The sequence below is a fragment of the Arachis hypogaea genome, chromosome 5 (assembly GCF_003086295.3).
Source record: "Arachis hypogaea cultivar Tifrunner chromosome 5, arahy.Tifrunner.gnm2.J5K5, whole genome shotgun sequence".
NCBI classification, from domain to species: domain Eukaryota; kingdom Viridiplantae; phylum Streptophyta; class Magnoliopsida; order Fabales; family Fabaceae; genus Arachis; species Arachis hypogaea.
The window spans coordinates 34,996,664-35,015,277 of record NC_092040.1 but is presented as its reverse complement, the minus strand read 5'-3'; the positions used below and the strand labels follow the sequence as shown (position 1 = coordinate 35,015,277).

Sequence of the window (18,614 nt, the reverse complement as noted above, 5' to 3'; positions counted from 1 at the left end):
GCTTAAGGACTTTCTATCCATTAACTTACATCGCTTGTAAAACCCGGTTAATTAACGGCTAATTAACCCATAAATGAGAATTTATTCTAGAAAGCCTAAAATGTGATTTTTGTGGCTAAATGTGATAGAGGAGATTGAGACGAGAATTTTGGTACCAATTTTATAGAATTCGGACCAAGATTGGACCGAACGGGCCAAACCGGGCCAATTGGACCCAAAGTGGATCCTTGGCCCAACATAACTTAACCAAAACCCTAGTTTTCAGCACTCTCTCTCCTCACACAACACCAAACACGCTGAAAAGAGAGGAAATGGGGGAAAAACACTCTCTCAAACCTCTATCTCTCACTTGATCTTCAAACCACCATAACTTTTGATCTAGAGCTCCGATTGTCGCCCCGTTTGCGGCCACGCGTTCACCGCGGAGAGCTCTACAAAACCCATACAATCAATCTTGAGGTAAGCCACAAGTTTCTGTTCGAAATCTCAGCCCTTATTTTCGAGTTTTATGGGTGAAATGTTAAGATTTTGGGTTCTTTGATGTTATAGGACCCGACTCTCTTGAAGGAGAAGGTTAATCTTGTCTCCTTGGACCTTGGGTGTGGTAAGATTCTCAACCCTAGTGTATTTTGTTGTTTTATGATGTTTGGGTTTTGAGATGTTGTGTATGGGTATGATGATTGTGGCTTAGGTTGTGTATATGTGAATATTGGTGCTTGATTTGGTGATTTTGAAAAGCTTGGAAAGGGCTTGGTGGTGAAAAATCTGTTCTTGGAGGTGTTGAGGCCTTGAGAGCTTGTGGATAAGTGGTTTAGAAGTGCTCCGGTGGAGCTTGGGAAAATCGGCTAAGGTATGGTTTCGGTTTCCCGTATCTAATATGTAATGTGGTAGGAAATACTTAGACTAGAGGCCCTAAGATAGGCATTGAAATGTTGATGTTGTTGAATGATTGAGATATATGATGTGGTCATATATATGATGATGATTAATGATGCCTTGGTGGTATGATGTATGAGAAATATGCATGTTGTGATATATGCTTGATGATTGGTTATGGTTGAATTGTGGGTTGAACCATGTTTATGGTGAGCATGATGTTGATTGTGTATAATAATGAATTATTGGGATTGGTGTTGTTGGATTTGGCATGAGGAAGAGTATATGATATGTCAATATGTTTGAGTTTGAGCCACTTGGGTGAAGTGGGTTAAAATGATGAGATAGTGATTTTGTAAAATGTGGTAAAGTCTCAATGTGTGAGTTGAGGAGGCTTGATGTTGAAATTGATATATTTTGATTGATTTCAAAGAAAAGGGATGAAAATGGCATGTTTTGGTTGATTTTGAAAAGAGTTGGATATGGCTTGTTTTGAAAATGGCACTTTGTGGTTTTTATGAAAAATATGGTTTTTGGGCATACTTTGGTGGGACATAACTTGGACTACGGATCTCTGTTTTGTGCCAAATCTATTTAGAAATGAAATTGGATCCGGGATGTCCATGCCGTTCGAAGAACGGGTGAAAAACGATTTAAAATGAGAAAGTTATGTCCGTTGGAAGATTGGGGTTTAAATTGGTGAATTCTGCAGCTTTTAACTTAGAAAATTTTTAGCAGAATGACCCCTTGCGCGTGGGCGCACTTGGCGCGTGCGCGCCGTTCTTCCCGAAAATGCCATCCACGCGTGGGCGTGATGTGCGCGGGCGCGCCGATGGTGCTGCACCCAATGCCCAGCCATTTTCCCGAGAGTTATGCCAGAACGGTGCCAGTGTTGTGCCTGGGGCACGAGGACACCCACGCGTACGCGTGGTTGACGCGTACGCGTCGATTGGCAAATGTTTAAACCACGCGTTAGCGTGCATGACGCTTGCGCGTCGATGAAGTTTTTGAGGCCATCCAAGCGTGCGCGTACGCGCGGACCTGTTTTCATCCCAAAGTTGATTTTTGAGTTTTAAAAGCCAAATTTCATACTTCTAAGCCTCCGATCTCACCACTTATATCTTAAATCATTATGATATGCCTAGCTATGAGAGAAGGGCTAGTGAATGAGGTAACTTGCGAGTGAAGCAAGGGGAAAATGAATAATCAATGAGGATCATTGATGATTATGTGAGATGTGGAGGATGGTGGTGGAAGTGCTTGTTATGCCATTGGCCGAAGGGCCGTAATTGTTTATGAATTGGCTGGTTCTGGATTGAACCGTGAGCCGGAATAGCTGTGTATGCTATGAATATTGGCTGGTTCTGGATTGAACCGTGAGCCGGAATAGCTGTATATGCTATGAATATTGGCTGGTTATGGATTTAACCGTGAGCCGGAATGGCTGATATGGATGTTGATCCATGGATGAGAATTCATGCATGTTTATGCTGAATTATTGATAATTGTGATTTGCACTTCCACTATCGGAGATACGAGTTTCCCTGGGTAGTAGCAGTGGCTAGCCACCACGTGCTCCAGGTTGAGACTTGATTCTCTTTTGACCCTATGTCATAAGTGTGGCCGGGCACTGTGAAAGACCCGGATGAGCTCGCCCCCGTAAATATTCACCAGTGAAGGTGATGGATATAGATCATGATTATAATCAAGTTTATGATGAGTATAACTCGAGTTGGGGATGCATGACAGAGGGACAGTCCAAGGGTTAGCTACCAGGACTTGTCGGGTTGGCTCTATAACCGACAGATGATATCATCAGCCACTAGGGACAGGCATTCATCATATGCATACTATATGAATTGTTTGAGATTGCCTATTTGACTGCATATTACTTGCTAATTGTCTAAATGCCTTACTTGTTCCTAATTGTATATTTCTTGCTTGATATAACTGTGTTTGCTATATTATACTCCTGCTGGTGGTTGGGAGGTCTGAAGGAATTGGAAAGGGAAGTATTAGTTAGACTGAAGAATCTTTAGTCAGATGCCCTTTATGGTTTAGCTTGTTTATAAGCTTTGATATTATCTGGAGGAAGTTCTAGGATTGCCTTTGGCTTTCCTCCATTATTATGTATTATATATGTGGAAGCTGTTACCATGCTGGGGACCTCTGGTTCTCACCCATGCGGATTTTGTGGTTTTCAGATGCAGGACGTGAGGTTTCCCGCTGAGGCATGCTGGAGACTTCTAGATTTGCGAAGATCCTTTGTTCTCGGGACTATGTTTTGGTTTATATGTTTTGCTTAGATACTTTTATCTCCATGAAATAATACAAACTGTGATGACTCCTCTTATGGGAGATTTTGGAGAATAGGTTTTATGTACTTGTGTCCCTTTGGGTTTCCTTTGGGGTTTTCCTTATTATATCATATGTATATATTGTTATGCTCGGATCGATTATCTTCGCAGCCGGATCTTGAGTCTTGATATTCCTGTTTTTGACACTCCTTTGTATATATATAATCACGCGTTGGTTATCCTTGTTCGTTCCGTTATCGATCGGAGTGTTGCGCTTTGAGTTGCGATGGTTTTTATTTACCCCTTTTTCTACAAAGGCTCCTAGTTATAATCAATCATTCATACTACTATATGTACTAAATTTTTATTTTAGAGGTCGTAATACCTTGCCATCTCTGAATTATGACTTAAGCATAAGACTCTGTATGGTAGGGTGTTACATCGCTCATCCCTATCTATTCAATACATAAACTAGAGAAATAAGGTAATACCTAATCCAACCTGCCTCAACCTCCATCATCACATACCAGGAACAACCCTTAGTGTCACCACCGCCAACATGAGGGATCTCTCAGAAACAAACATAGGCAAAACAGACAAGAAAAAAATAGGTATAAATAGCAGTTACAACGTATAAGTCAGGTAGCAGTTAATTACAGTTAGGCAATTAAGCAAATCAAAACAATTGTAAACTCAAACAACATACAAGTGCATATGATGCATATCTGTCCTATGGTCAATGGGTCTCATCTGTCGGTTATCCAGCCAAACCTGACATGTTCGGTAGCAAGGAGTTAAAGCATAAAAAGTATGTTTTTCACAATTAAACACAATTAGGAGAAACCCACAAAAACATGTAATTTCAATGAATAAATGAAAGCTAAGTTGATAAATTCTATTCTTTTCAACTCAGAATTTATTATAAAATATAAATTTATCACAGTACCATTGCGCTATAAATCTTTCTGATTGTGCTTTGTTACGTACATACGACTTCAAGTGTCCTAAATACGTATCAATAAATAATGATTAATACTATCAAAAAACTAATAAATTAATATCTAAGCAAATAATTTTATCTCTTTATAAGGTACATCTATCTATAATGGACAAGGACGCTAAATTTAGCTTCTTCTACTAAGTGCGTCGATAAGTGAGTCATAACTGTAAAAAATGGAGAAAATAGCATTTCTATGTGGCATAACATGAGAATAATTTAATCTTACAACTTTTTCAAACATAAAACACTTAATGAGTGTTACATAATTGTTTAAAGAATGAATTAATTAGCACTGCAGAGATTCATTAGGGCGCCTTGTTCGCATGGCTAAAAAGTAGTAATTGTTCTATAAGTATATGACAATCATAAAATTTTAGCATCTCAATCAACTTAAGATTATTTAAGTCGATGCACCTTGACATGTTACTTTCATTACCATTAGGAACAATGATTTTTTTAAAGTTGTCAAGAACTTCTTGTCCGAATTCTTCAAAGTAAAAATTGTTGAAAGACACTTTTCATTTTCAATGGCCAAAAGTCAAGCTTGACACCCATTTTTTAATAGTTTCTTCGAGCATTGATGTGATCTTTTAATTTTGAACTATCATTTAAAAAGGTATATATGACATAATCACATGCATCGACTAGGGAGATAATGAGAAATCTTGATAATGAGTACAATGAGCTAGTTAATCGTCTCTTCGAGCATTGATGTGATCTTTTGATTTTGAACTATCATTTAAAAAGGTATATATGACATAATCACATACATCGAATTTCGCTACGGAAACAATGAGAAATCTTGATAATGTGTACAATGAGCTAGTTATTTAGCCCAATAGGGATAAATAATAAAAACCCCTCCACAGATTACCCTAAATTCAAAAACTCTCATTCAGTTATTTCACATCAAATTTCAAATTTCAAATTCCTCAATTTTAAATTTCAAATTTTTAATAAATTCAATTAATTATTTCAAAAAAATAACCATCCTAATTTATCAAAAATTTCACTCCAATACTCTCTTCTTTTTCAACCGGCGGTCACCCCACCTTCATCAATAATCATCCCACTTCACCTTCGCTGCTTGGCTTGCCACACGCCACTCACCTTTAGTAAAAATAACCATCCACTTAAGAATAAAAATAATCATCCGCATACCTAATGAATTGAACATCCAACATATTTTAATTATATATAACTAAATCCAATCCAGTCAAAATAATCATCTACATAAAAATTAAAATAACCATCCGCATACCTACTAAAATGATCATTCTAAATTGACCATTAAATACATTAAAATATCATATTTACATTAAGGATAAACATCTCATTTATATGAAAAATAAACATCTACATGCATATATAAAACTTCCGCTGCATATAGGGATAACAATACCACCCGAATCCGCGGGTACCCACCCTGTCCCTGCCTGCTTGGGGCGGATTTTTAGCGGGACAGGTTTTTGGGAGGGGCGGGGCGGGGTCGGGTTTAGGTAATACCCGCCCCACTATGTATATAATTTTAATATATAATATGTATAATATATGTAAAATAATTAGTAAATGATTAGTAATATTGTATCATATTTAAATTTTTACTTTAATTTTTGTTATGTATGTGATGATGGTTATATAAATTTTGAAATTTAATTTTATTTATTGGATTTTAATAATTATAGGGGCGGGTAGGGGCGGGGCGGGTACCCACAGGGGCGGGTTAAAGTTGAACGTTTTTCTACCCGCAGGTAAAAGCGGGGCGGGTTCTATGCGGGTTGTTGTACGGCAAGGCAGGGTCGGGTAGAGCAAAAACCCGTCCCTACCCGCCCCGTTGCCACCCCTAGCTGCATACTGTCTCCCAGCATCGATCTGCACGTCCAACATCGATCTTCTGATGATCCATACGCTTCTCCTGTGACGCTGTTGTTGCCGCCATCATGCCTGTCGTCGTTTCGTTTCGACGATGCATCCGGCTGAAGGTGCAGAAAATTCTGCTGCCGGACGTTGTTCAGCCACGTCGGAGCTGGTCCTCCATTGCCGGTGCTAGAGAGAGTTAGCATCTCGGTGCCGTCGTCATCCTCGGACTCGGGGTCTCCATCCTCACTAAAACTTTTCCATTCGCTGCAGCGTTCTCAGGCTTTGGCAACCTGATCCCGTCGCTTGTCTGCCTCGCCTTCTTCTTCGCCAAGGGATTCATCAAGCCGGCCTCGGGAACCGCATCATATACCAGTTCGTCTTACTCTTCGGAAGCTCCTCGCTAGGGTTAGGGTACAGTTTGGTCTTCAGCGAAAGGCTTCTCACGTCGGCGATCCCGTCGGTTTTAGCGGCACCAATAAGAGAGGATGAAGAGAGAGAGAGAGATGGGGGAGAGAGAAACCAGTCTGAGGTGTTCGTAACTGTTTGGAATCCTTATTTGCTTTGTATTTAAAATTGGAAATAATTTTGTAATTAACTAATTTAATTATTATTTAATGTTAATTTCAAAAATATCTCCATTGTATACATTGTACACTAATTATATTGGCTCCTCATACTTTCTCTTTTCACAATATGCATCATATCATGATTGTGACATAGAAAATTAGACTTCCAATATGGCAACTCAAAAAAAAGCTTTTCTTTTTCCATCCTTTGAGTGCCACCTCCTTCAACAGGTCCACTAGTACATAATATATTACCATTTTTTTCTATTTAATTTCTTTTCTTCGGCCAAAGAGGACATTAATATTCTCAACTTGTGAAAGGATTTTATTGCTAGATAATGTTCTTGGTGGAAGCCTTGTTTTTTATTTTTTTTATTAAATTGAATGGTGTTTAATCTAAATTTGTGTCTCTAATCAAAAAAGCGACGATGACCCATAAAATAATATTTTTTGCTGTGATTGAGACGATAAGGGATGTTATCAAAATTGCGAGATGGACAAGCAAGTCCTGTATATGTATTCCACCAGAAAGATTTCCTAACCCAGAAAAATCACTAATTGTCCACAATAAAACTGCATGCAACTTAAACATTTCTTGTTTTAAAACATCATATGCATCACAACCCTCATCCCGTTACTCTTTTAACTTTTTTATTAGAGGTTGCAAATAAACATCTATGCTATTTCCTAACTTTTTTTTTGGGAATAATCATTAAAATTATGAATGATGTCAATTTCATACACATCCATGGAAGAGTATTATATGGAATGAGGGCAAAATATTGTGATTTACACTCAAAGTTCCATGTGAATTGAAACCATCGGTAGCTAATGCAAGACACACATTTTGTGCATTAGATGCAAACTTATAGTACTCCAAATTAAACCCTTCCAGGCCTCAAAGTTTCTTGGATGTCTCATTGAGTTATTATTATTCTCAGCCGTAGCATGTCATTGCATATCAGTAGTAGTCTTTAACGAATAGAATAATCTTCTCAATCAAGATTTTAAAGGAAACTAATGCATAACTTTTGTAAGAAGCTTCTTTTTGTTATTAATAATACTCGATGTCTTAGTTTGGTCTTTTTTTTAAATATCTTTCATCTAGACTTATTACAAACTTTACATGTCTTCCTATTCTCTTCTTCTTCGTGATAGAGCATACAATTGTTTAGGCATGCATGTATCTTCATGCAATCCAAATTAAGTTTGGTGATGATCTTTTTACCGCATAAAATGAACTTGGAATCTTTGCCTATTCAAATGCATCACTCAATAGTTCTAATATCATCTTTATAGACTTGTCGCTCATACCACGTACGGATTTGATATGAAACAACTTTAATATAAAAGAAAATTTTGAGTATCTTGTACACCCTTCATATAATGGTTCTTTTCCATCTTTAAGCATCTCACTAAACCCTTTCACTTCAAGAGTTTCATGAGTTTCACTAGGCATCGATCTTTGACCACCATTTTTAATGGCTTCATTTCTATTACGGGTGCTCTATTTCTGTTGTTCCCACTAACTCTTAGACCTTCACTAATCAAGTTTCGAATGGAATCAACTTCTACCATAGGATTCTACTCATCGACCATAGAATTTTGTACTATATCCAAAAACTGCTATTTGAGACGTTACTAGTTTCTCCTATCGAACGCTCTCCATGATAAGACCAAAACGTATATCCTATTGGGAATTGTATACAAATCAATGATCATACACTTCATCCCTTATTAGCCACTTCTTAAAAGCACAACACTACATGGATATATGATTATTCTATCGGTAGAATGATGCGCAAAAGCAAAATAAATTTTAAAACACTTTGTGCTAGGGGTGTGCATGGATCGGGTGAAATCGGGTTTGATGCAATCCAGATCCGCCCCGAAATATATACCAGGCCTATTTATTAGACCCGAACTCGACCCTAGACCCGATGAAATCTATACACTTTCGGGCCACGATTATACCGGGTAAAAATCGGGTGAAAATCAGGCCGTTAACATTATATTACCTTGATACCTTCTTATAAGCTAGCATGTGAAAATATCCAAATATTCAATACTCCAACCATTCATGGTAAAATTCATTTAGAAAAATATAACAAGAACCAACTCTTCTCTAAAATTAAAGCATAACCATAATCAATACTAATATTGTCTAATAACACCAAATATTTAAATCAATACAAATAACACAATATTATGCATTAGTTAGTCTAAAATCTTATGCATTTTAAACATAAAACATTAACTTATAGTCATATAATAACTAATAACACAAAATATTAAGGTTTACAATACTTAAATTCCACATAAGAATAGCCATCATCCATCACTAATAACACAAAATATTAATTGTATATGATGACCGGGCCACCGGACCGATTTCGAGTGACCCGAACTATGGCTCTGATCCGATCCGAAATAATGACCGGGTCTATTTTTGAGACCCTTACCCAGTCCTAGACCCAATAAAATCACACAAAATTAACCCCTAAAATATTCGGAGCCGGGCCAGATCTTCGGACCATACTCGACCATGCACACCCTTACTTTGTGCATACTCAAGAGAATTTTATAGTTTCTTAATCCATAATTTAGGAACAACTATGAAAATATTTTTTTAAAAAAATATTAATCTACCAATCCTAGTGAAAGAGATATCACTTGTTCTTCAAAAAATAAAATCACCACATAAGTAAAAAGTAACAAGTAAGTATTTATTCCACCAAAAATAGAAGTGCGTACTTTGGCCTTCAGCTATCTACAATTGTGAAGTGATAGATTAGCTCTTCAACTTTGAACCTATTCGCATATGGTTCAAACAAGAAAACATCTATATCATAGAAGTATTTTGTTTAGGACTTTATTTTTTTGAGAAACAGAAAAAATGTTCCTGCCAAAGAAAAAATCTTGGCTGCCATAGAATGAAATGCTAAAACATTTAACAAATGAAATCCCAACATGGACCTTATGAATAAAAGTTAGAAAATTAAGAAACTAATTTTTATTTTTATTTTTTAAAACAAGTGAATTGAAACGTTCAAACACTTACTTCATTTTCTATTAAAAAAACTAACTTGAACAAAAATAAATCAGAATTAGAAAAATAAATGAATAACATGGATGAAGAATAGTAGTAAAAATAAAGAAAAAATTCTCATCTTATACATGTATCATTAGATGTGGTTGAAAATCACATGAACACTATAACCAGTTACTAGCTATACCACCACTTTGCTAGTCTAAAGTTTCATCTTTACGTGAATAGTCTCACCATTATATGTGCTATTTTTTAGTTGAAGTCCAAGCTATAGCATTTAGTGTTATGTTATGTTAAAATTAAATGTGCTCGCTATTTGTATTCATTCTAATTTCCTGTTCTCTGAGACCATATAATAAGGACATGAAGGAGAACACTATTATAAAGAAAATTTTCTAATTCAATATTTCATTGCTTTCAAGATCAATCATGATCATATGTAAAATCTCTACTAAAATAATTCAATTATCAAGTCACTATTTTTTATGTATTAGGTTGAAGCTTTATAATACCATAATGCGTTATAGAGTCCCCAATTAGTAGAGGTACTATCCAATTCCTTCTATATTCGAGTACATCGTCCATCATGTTCTAACTACACAGTGAATGAAATTAGATGGTATATGTTAGCATATCATACATTCCAAACTAAGAACTACATTGCATATATTAGCACCTAAAAACTTACAACTATTCTACTCTGCTAAACAGACTTAAATTAATGACCTTGGAGTGACAATGATCACACCCCAAACTAACGTCATGGTTATGCTTCTATATTAGCACCTAATAGCTTTTGAATTTTGATGTATATTAGTCATGTGAGTCAGTCAGATAAAGATGTTAAAAACGTCTTTTTCTAATGTTTTTTAATAATTAAATTTTAACATATATAATTGATTAAATCGTGTTATTTTTGTCAAAATTAGACTAGACAAATTGATTTAACCGAAAAATGGTGAATCAAATCTTGAACTGGTCTAAATTAATATTATTTTTTTTATAGAAAATGACTACAATACCCTATTATAGAAAATGACTAAAATACTTCTATTATATATATTAATTTTGAGAATCCTAAATTTTAGTCTTTTATTTTTTTATCGTAGGGTTAGGATTTAGAATTTTTAATATATAATAATAATAATAATAATAATAATAATAATAATAATAATAATAATAATAATAATAATAATAATAAGAGTATTTTAATTATTCTCTATAACGAGGGTATTGTAGTCATTTTTTTATAAAAAAATATTAATTTAGATTAGTTCAAGATTTAATTTACCATTTTTTCGATTAAATCAATTTGTCTAGCCTAATTTTGACAAAAATAACATAATTTAATCGATTATATATATATATATATTAAATTTTAATTACTGAAAAATATTTTTAAAAAAAGATAATTTAGACGTTTTTATTTCAATAGCTCCTATTAGTAATAGACAATAACAACTACTATCAAAGCTTTCAAACACTAATCACAACATGAGGTACAAAAACAAGTTATATATATCGACAAAAATCTTTGGAAACTATAGAGAGGGTGAGAAAAAGCAAAAAAAAAAGCATTAAAAAAAGCCTTATAATACATCAGATTCTTCTTCCTTTCTTTTCTTCATCAACTATTACTTTTAAAGTAAGATTTATATGTAATGACTAACGCCATTTAAATAAGCTTTTTAACACAAAAAGAATAGTAATAAAGTTACTTTATATTTGTTAAAATTGACGTATTCACCTTGACAAAATCATACTAACTAACTTTTATTAAGTTATATATATATATATATATATGGCACCTAATTATATACAAAGCAATATGCAATTATCAATTTCATAATCAAATTTTGAACCTATTTTATATATTTACGAGCATGGTTTCCATTCATTTTTTCAACAAATTACGTCACAATCTAAAGTTCCGTTATTATTAGAATTTACTCACTCCCCACATTGAGATACAAAGAAAAGCTCTATTATTCTTTGTTAATAAAATCATCACCACAATTCAAAAAAATTGAACAGTTTTTTATCACCTGAGTTATGAACCATTAATTTGTGAATTTAATTTTGTACTTATAAGTTTATTATAAATTATTTTATGAAAAATAACAAAATGTCATAGATTAAGCTTCAAAAATCATTTGTAAGAAAAAAAAAGAGAGATAAGAACAGGATAATGGATTATTAGTGATTATCAACAAGAAGAAGCATTAAATCCAAGGAGAAAAAAACAAATTAAAGAGAAGCACAATTAGTTTACTATGGAAAGGAACAAATGTGTGGGGTTTTGCTAAGCCATGATTTATCGTTGTTCTGCGAAAAGAGTTTTTCTCACTGCAATTGGAGTTCTGGGTGAGGAGCTAGGTTTTGGGAGAACCAAAATTGGGGTAATGAGGGGTAATAGTGGCTAGAGGGAGAAGCGCAAGCAAAAATTAGGAATTAAGCGGGTAATGGCGCGAATACATCTAAGCTGCCATGGAGTAAAAGTAACCCGCCGCCCGTTACATACTTGAGAGGCGGTTGTTTAAAATGGGGCAGCAACGGTGATGGTTCTATTTAATCTCGTTCAAGAAATAGCTGTTGGAATTATAAATTGTTGTAGTGATTTGTGCTTTAAAGTGTATGGATATTGAAAACACATATAACTTTTTCTTGATACACATATATCCTTCGAGAGTAATTATTTATGAAGGAGACAAAATATTTTATTCCTCCTAACAATATTACAGGTGATTTTCACACATTAGAATGAATTAAGTCTAGTATATGCTTACTTTTGAATGTGCGCCTTTCAAATTTTATCTTGTGTTATTTGCTTGTTGCGCCATGCTCACAGAAAAGTAGATTTATCAATTTGATCCTTGGAAGAATATTGCTATTTGCAAGAATTTGTAGATCACATTCTGGCATATGTGGCATAGCCTGTAATGCCATATCATCGACATCTCTTCATGATTTACACATGCAACAGCCACTTTTGCGTCTTGGACTTTGTCTTCAAAGAGTAAGTAGAGATTGGTTATTAGCCTTTTGGCTTTCATGATGATACGAACACTGTTTTAACACTTTTAAGATTCCACTTTCAATATTAATTTTGTATTTTTGAACATCCAAAACTTAACAGACCATAGATTCTTTTTTAGGCCTTTTACATATCTTACACTTTGAATTGTACATATGGAACCATCAAATATTTTGATTTTAATAGTACTAATACCCATAATTTTCAAAGCATGATTATCTCTGATGAGCACAAATCTTAATGAAACCGGTACATATAGGTGCTAAACCAATGCCGATGCAAAGTCATGTTATACGTTGCAGCATAATCCATCAACAAAACATCAATCAGTCGTCCATTACCTTTATGACCTATCGCTACTTCAATGCACAAGATGCCTCTATGGTTAGAGATACTTGTAACACATTCCTGTGAGGTTGTTGTATCAGGAGATTTCTGTACTCTTTTTATTTAACCAACAATCTTTCTTCTAATGTCCTTTCTTGCCATAATGATAGGACCTCTTTTAAGACTTTGATTTATTACGATAATGACTCCCACAAAAGTCATATTTCGTTGATCTGTCTCTCACTATCGATAAAATTTTTGTTTGCTTTGAACCCTCTGATTGATCGTCTTTGTTTTTACGCTTACTTTAAAAAAAAAATAGCGGTAACAACATCATCAAATTGGAATTAATCGATAATATTATTGTTATTGATGTTAACGATGATTTGATTATATGAATCTAGTAAGCTTTAAAGAGAAAGTTCGACACGTTCAATTTTTTTTCAATTTGACTGTCCACAATTGTAAGTTGTGAAAACTCAGATTATTGATGTGTTCTCGATCGGAATGACGTGAATAAAAGTAACACTCTTTTATATGTATATAAACGTAACACGGCACTGGTTTGGGTTCTCTCTTACATCTAACCTGGGTAAGTAAGTATCTTGGTGTTCCATTACTCCATGAGCGAGTTACCTAAATTAGAAATAAATTGTTGATAGAGTTCGGGATAGATTGAGTGGATGGAAAACCAACCAGCTTTCCTTGGCGGGTCGAATCACCCTTACTCAGTCAGTCATTTCGGCCCTACCCACGTATACAATGCAAACGGTTAAGCTGCCAACATTGACTTGCGAAGAGATTGAAGCTCACAGTAGATCTTTTATTTGGGGGTCTACGAATGAGAAGAAGATTCGATGGTCCAAGAACGTTTTCGATGTCTAAGAAACGTTTGGACCATTAAATGTTTTATAACAAAATATATTTTTTAAGTTTTTTAATAACTGATAAATAGTCTTTATCTAATTTTAATTACAAATTAATCTCATATATTTTATTTAATTATAAAAATTATTTTTTACTTTATAAATTATTATTTTATCATTAATCTATTATGTTTATTAACAATAAAAAACAAAAACAATAACATATTAGATCTTCTATTGATCGTAATAAACTTTTTGGCTATTCCAATCGATTAAAATATTATAGTTGATCTGTGACGTTCGTCCAGGGCTGTTAAATCGTGTTTCTTTGAAAATCAATCGATTGGATTATCAAAACAATCAATTGAATTTCAGGTTTTTCCATAACTGAATCGATTGGACTATAGGTTGTTATCACAGTTATCACAAAATAATCGATTGAAAATTACAAGGCATCATAGTTTTCGCAAAAAATCAATCGATTGGTCATATTACCCAATCGATTGAACGATGACTAAAATGTGGATTTTTTATAATTCAATCGATTGTTTATACTACACAATCGATTGAATGCTTCAAAAAAACCTGAGGTCTCATAATTCAATCGATTGGTTGTGTTACCCAATCGATTGAATTCATCAAAACAATATGGATTTTCCAAATTCAATCAATTGGTTGTGCTACTCAATCGATTGAAGTGTGTACTACGCTTATTTCAATTTTGTTATCGTTTTTATAAATTATTATCTTATTATTCATCTATCTTATCTTTAAAATTCTATCTTCAATTTTTAAGGTTTTATTTTGATTTAGATACTCTAATCTTATCTTTTATTTAATATTAACATTATAAATTGGTAAATAATTCATCACTAGTTATTCAATCCCACCATTGAAATCGTGTATCAATCTCTTTGATTATAAAAAATTTCATTATTTTTCTTTCGGGTATCCATCTACTTAATATCCATTTTTTTTCATTTTTTATCAGTCTATTTAATATCAACTATTTGTTCATCATTAATTGATAATCACAGTTGCAGCAATAAGCAAAGGTCGAATCAATTTTTTTATTATAGTGTTCAGAAAATAATCCATAGTTTTTATTACAAAATCGATGTCAGTGAATAGAATCTAATTTTGCAATTCTTCATTTTGATACTTTATTCGTGAAATTAATTGTGTAATGAAAAAATATTTTTTTTATCTTTTAATAATTCACAGACATTGAGAAAATACTAAAAAGTAAATAGATTTTATTATTTTTTATTATTAATTAGCTAGCAATCAGGGACAGACCTAAAGGGGGTGAGTGGTGGCTTAGACCCCCAAAATTTTAAGAAACTATACTTATATATAAGATTTGTGTTTAAAAAATAAAAATATTATGTAATTTAATAATTTTATATGTATTATTTTTCACTATGTAATAGATCTATGTCTTAATTGTTTAATTCATTAATATTTTTTACCTAACTAATTTAATATCATACCTTCAAGTCTTTGTACCTTTTAAAAAAATCATTTGTTTTTTTATATTGATATATTTAACATTCATATTTTTATATTAATAATAACTTACGTAGTTATGTTTTGGTAATCACATTATGTATTTTAGATATTATTTTCTTGTAAAAAATATTAATTTTCCTTCTAAATTTACGTTGTTAAAAAAAAATTTTATAAAGATATCTTATATCTTGTATTCTACAAGGGTATTGTGTCTTTCAAATAATTAATAATTTATAATTTATTTTCAAATTTTTTGAAAGAATGAATTTTAATTAATAAGATATGTGATAATTTTTAGCTAAACACGCTATAAATTATTGGTATTTTATAATTTTATAATGTACTATTGATATTGTTATATTTTCTTTATGTAATTATCATATTAAGAATAAAATTGTGGAAAAAATTATAATTATATGTATCTTAATAAATTTGTTAAAAAACTAACTCTAATAACTATATGTTAATTATTTTTATAAATTAAAAAAATTATTTAAAAATCGGCACCTCCATATTAAAATCTCTGGATCCGTCCCTGCTAGCAATATTATAATCTATTTATTTTTTGTAATGTTATAAGACAGAGTGTACTGAATTTTTTTTTCATTGGACATTTTTAAGACGTCAGGTATATTTACGGACACTAAGATGAATGAGCAATACTAGGAGGACGATAACATTAACCAACAAGAAGAGCTAGTTTGTGACCAAGATATGATGGATGAACAGAATGAATTCGAACAAGATTTCGGAGATGAATTTATGGAGGGAGCGTATTTTTCTGAAGCTGATCAGTCAGAAGATATCCTTGAAGCTGCTTATGCAGTTGACTCCGTGCAAGACATTACAACTTTGAATTTTAGTGAAAATTTTGCGGAAAAAATTGGTAAATATCACTTTTCTACTTTGCAGCTTGCATTTGATTTTTATCTGAAGTACTCAAAGTCGAAGGGCTTTAGTGCAAGGAAGAGCAAGACCTTCAAGAATAGTATTGGCGAGATTTACAAACAAAAGTTTGTATGCCATAGGCAAGGATTCAGGGAGGAGAAATATTACACGATGGAAAAAAGGAAGAAGGAGCCTAGATTGGAAACAAGAACTGGGTGTGAAGCTCGAATGGATGTTAAATTTGTACCAAAAACTGGAAGGTGGCATATCTTTTATTTCTCTGATGAACACAACCATGATCTATTAGATACACAATTCAGTGCTATGTTGCCTGCCTAAAGAAAAATGTTAGAGGCAGATATTATGCAAATGATGAACATGCTAAAGTCCGGGATTAGCACTTCACAGATATTTGGTCTTCTAGCTAGTCAAGCAGGCGGGTATGAATTTGTTGGCTATGGCCCTAGAGATATGTACAATGAGATTGCTCGGCAAAGGCGTCAAATTTCTGGTGATGCAGCACGAGTGTTGAAGAAGTTGGAGGATATGTAGTTGAAGGATCCACAATTATATTTCAAGGCATGTCATGATTCAAGAGGTTTGTTACGTAACTTGTTCTGGTCTGATGGGATTAGCCAACTAGACTACCAACTCTTCGGGGATGTTATTGCTTTTGATGCTACGTACAAGAAGAACAAGTATAGTTGTCCATTAGTCATATTCAGCGGGGTTAACCACCACAACCAAACAATTGTTTTTGCTGCTGCGTTAATTGTGGACAAAACTACTGATACATATATTTGGCTCCTGCGTCAGCTCATGTTTGTAATGAAGGGTAAGACCCCGACCTTAATAATAACTGATGGGGCCATGGCGATTAGGAATGCAGTAAGAGATGTATTTCCCGAAGTCAGACATAGATTATGCGCTTGGCACCTTATTCGAAATGCAACTAGCAATGTTGGAAATCCATCGTTTACATCTAAATTCAGAAAAATCAAGTTTGGAGATTACGAGATTCCCGTGTTTAAGTGTAAGTGGGTTCAGCTTATTGAAGAATTTGGCCTTGAGAATAAGCCGTGGGTGAACAACATGTATGAAGAGAAGCATATGTGGGCTACTGCATATATAAGAGGAAAATTCTTTGTTGGCTTTAGAACTACCTCAAGATGTGAAGGTTTACACTCAGTTGTGGCAAGGTATGTGCAGTCGTGGTATGATTTAACAAGTTTTGCAGAGCATTTTCAAAGGTGTATTGCACACTTGCGCTTTAAATAATTTAATGCTGATTATGAATCTATACGTGGGGTGCCCATTATGCAGACTTGTATAGAGTTGCTAGAGAGATTTGCTGCTGAGTTATACACTCATGAGATATTTCTATTGTTTTGGTCATTTCTCTCTAGAGCTGGATCAATGCGGGTGCTAAACATAGAGAATAACGATGATTGTATAAAGTACATTGTGTGTAAGCATGGGAGGCCCGATTTTATGTGGACCATTGAATTTCATCAAGAAGAAATGATCTTCATGTGTACCTGTTTAAGAATGGAGTCATTTGGAATTCCCTGCGAACATATTGTGAAAGTTCTGGTTGACAGAGATATTTGTGAGATTCTCCGGTCATTGGTATTAAATAGATGGACAAAAAAGGTGAAATCAGCACTCAATGATCCAAGTGGGTTCACCAGGGATGTTGTTGTTATTAGTCGTCAAAGTGCCTTGATGGAATTTTCTAAACAATTGGCTGCTGTTGCTGCTAAAGTACCAGAGAGATATGAAGATACACGTGACATAATTATGGGATTGTATTCATCTTACAAGGCTGCAGACGAAGGCACTAATCAACCTCAGTCAGGTGTAGCTAAAAGTAGCAATCCGTATGTGCATCAAACCAATATAGGCCCAGGACAACCATCTAAGAAGAAGCGGCAACGTTGTAGTCTTTGTCAAATAGAAGGACATAAGAAGACAACATTCCTTGGCAAAAAGACATTGACAACAACGTTATAGAAGATGAAGCTAATGGTTCGGATGACGGCGACATGTATACCGAACCGACGGCTGAGTTAGATAGTGATAATTAGGAACCTCCATAAACTTAATATTTTTGCGTAGAGAATCAGTTTCATATTTGTATTTATTTATTTTTTCTCACTATATTAATGAAATTTTATATATTCTTCCAATAGTCGTGCTTATGCTTTTTAGATGAAATAATTGTCACTTAAATATCGGTTAGCAAAAAAGGTAAAAAAAAACTGGAGTTGAACCGGCATTTAACTGGTAAACCGGTAAAAACCAGTCGGTTTTTTAGTGGGTTTCCGGTTTAAACTACC

The 18,614-nt window shown here is 33.8% G+C and overlaps 1 long non-coding RNA gene across 1 annotated transcript; it reads left to right on the top strand.

Annotated features, from left to right (window-relative positions):
* Positions 1–279: 279 nt before the first annotated feature.
* LOC140184577 (uncharacterized) lies at positions 280–3,409 on the top strand. The gene is made up of 4 exons (XR_011881648.1): positions 280–459; positions 550–604; positions 692–850; positions 3,081–3,409. It is a non-coding gene; the product is annotated as an uncharacterized lncRNA (long non-coding RNA).
* The last annotated feature ends 15,205 nt before the right edge of the window (positions 3,410–18,614 follow it).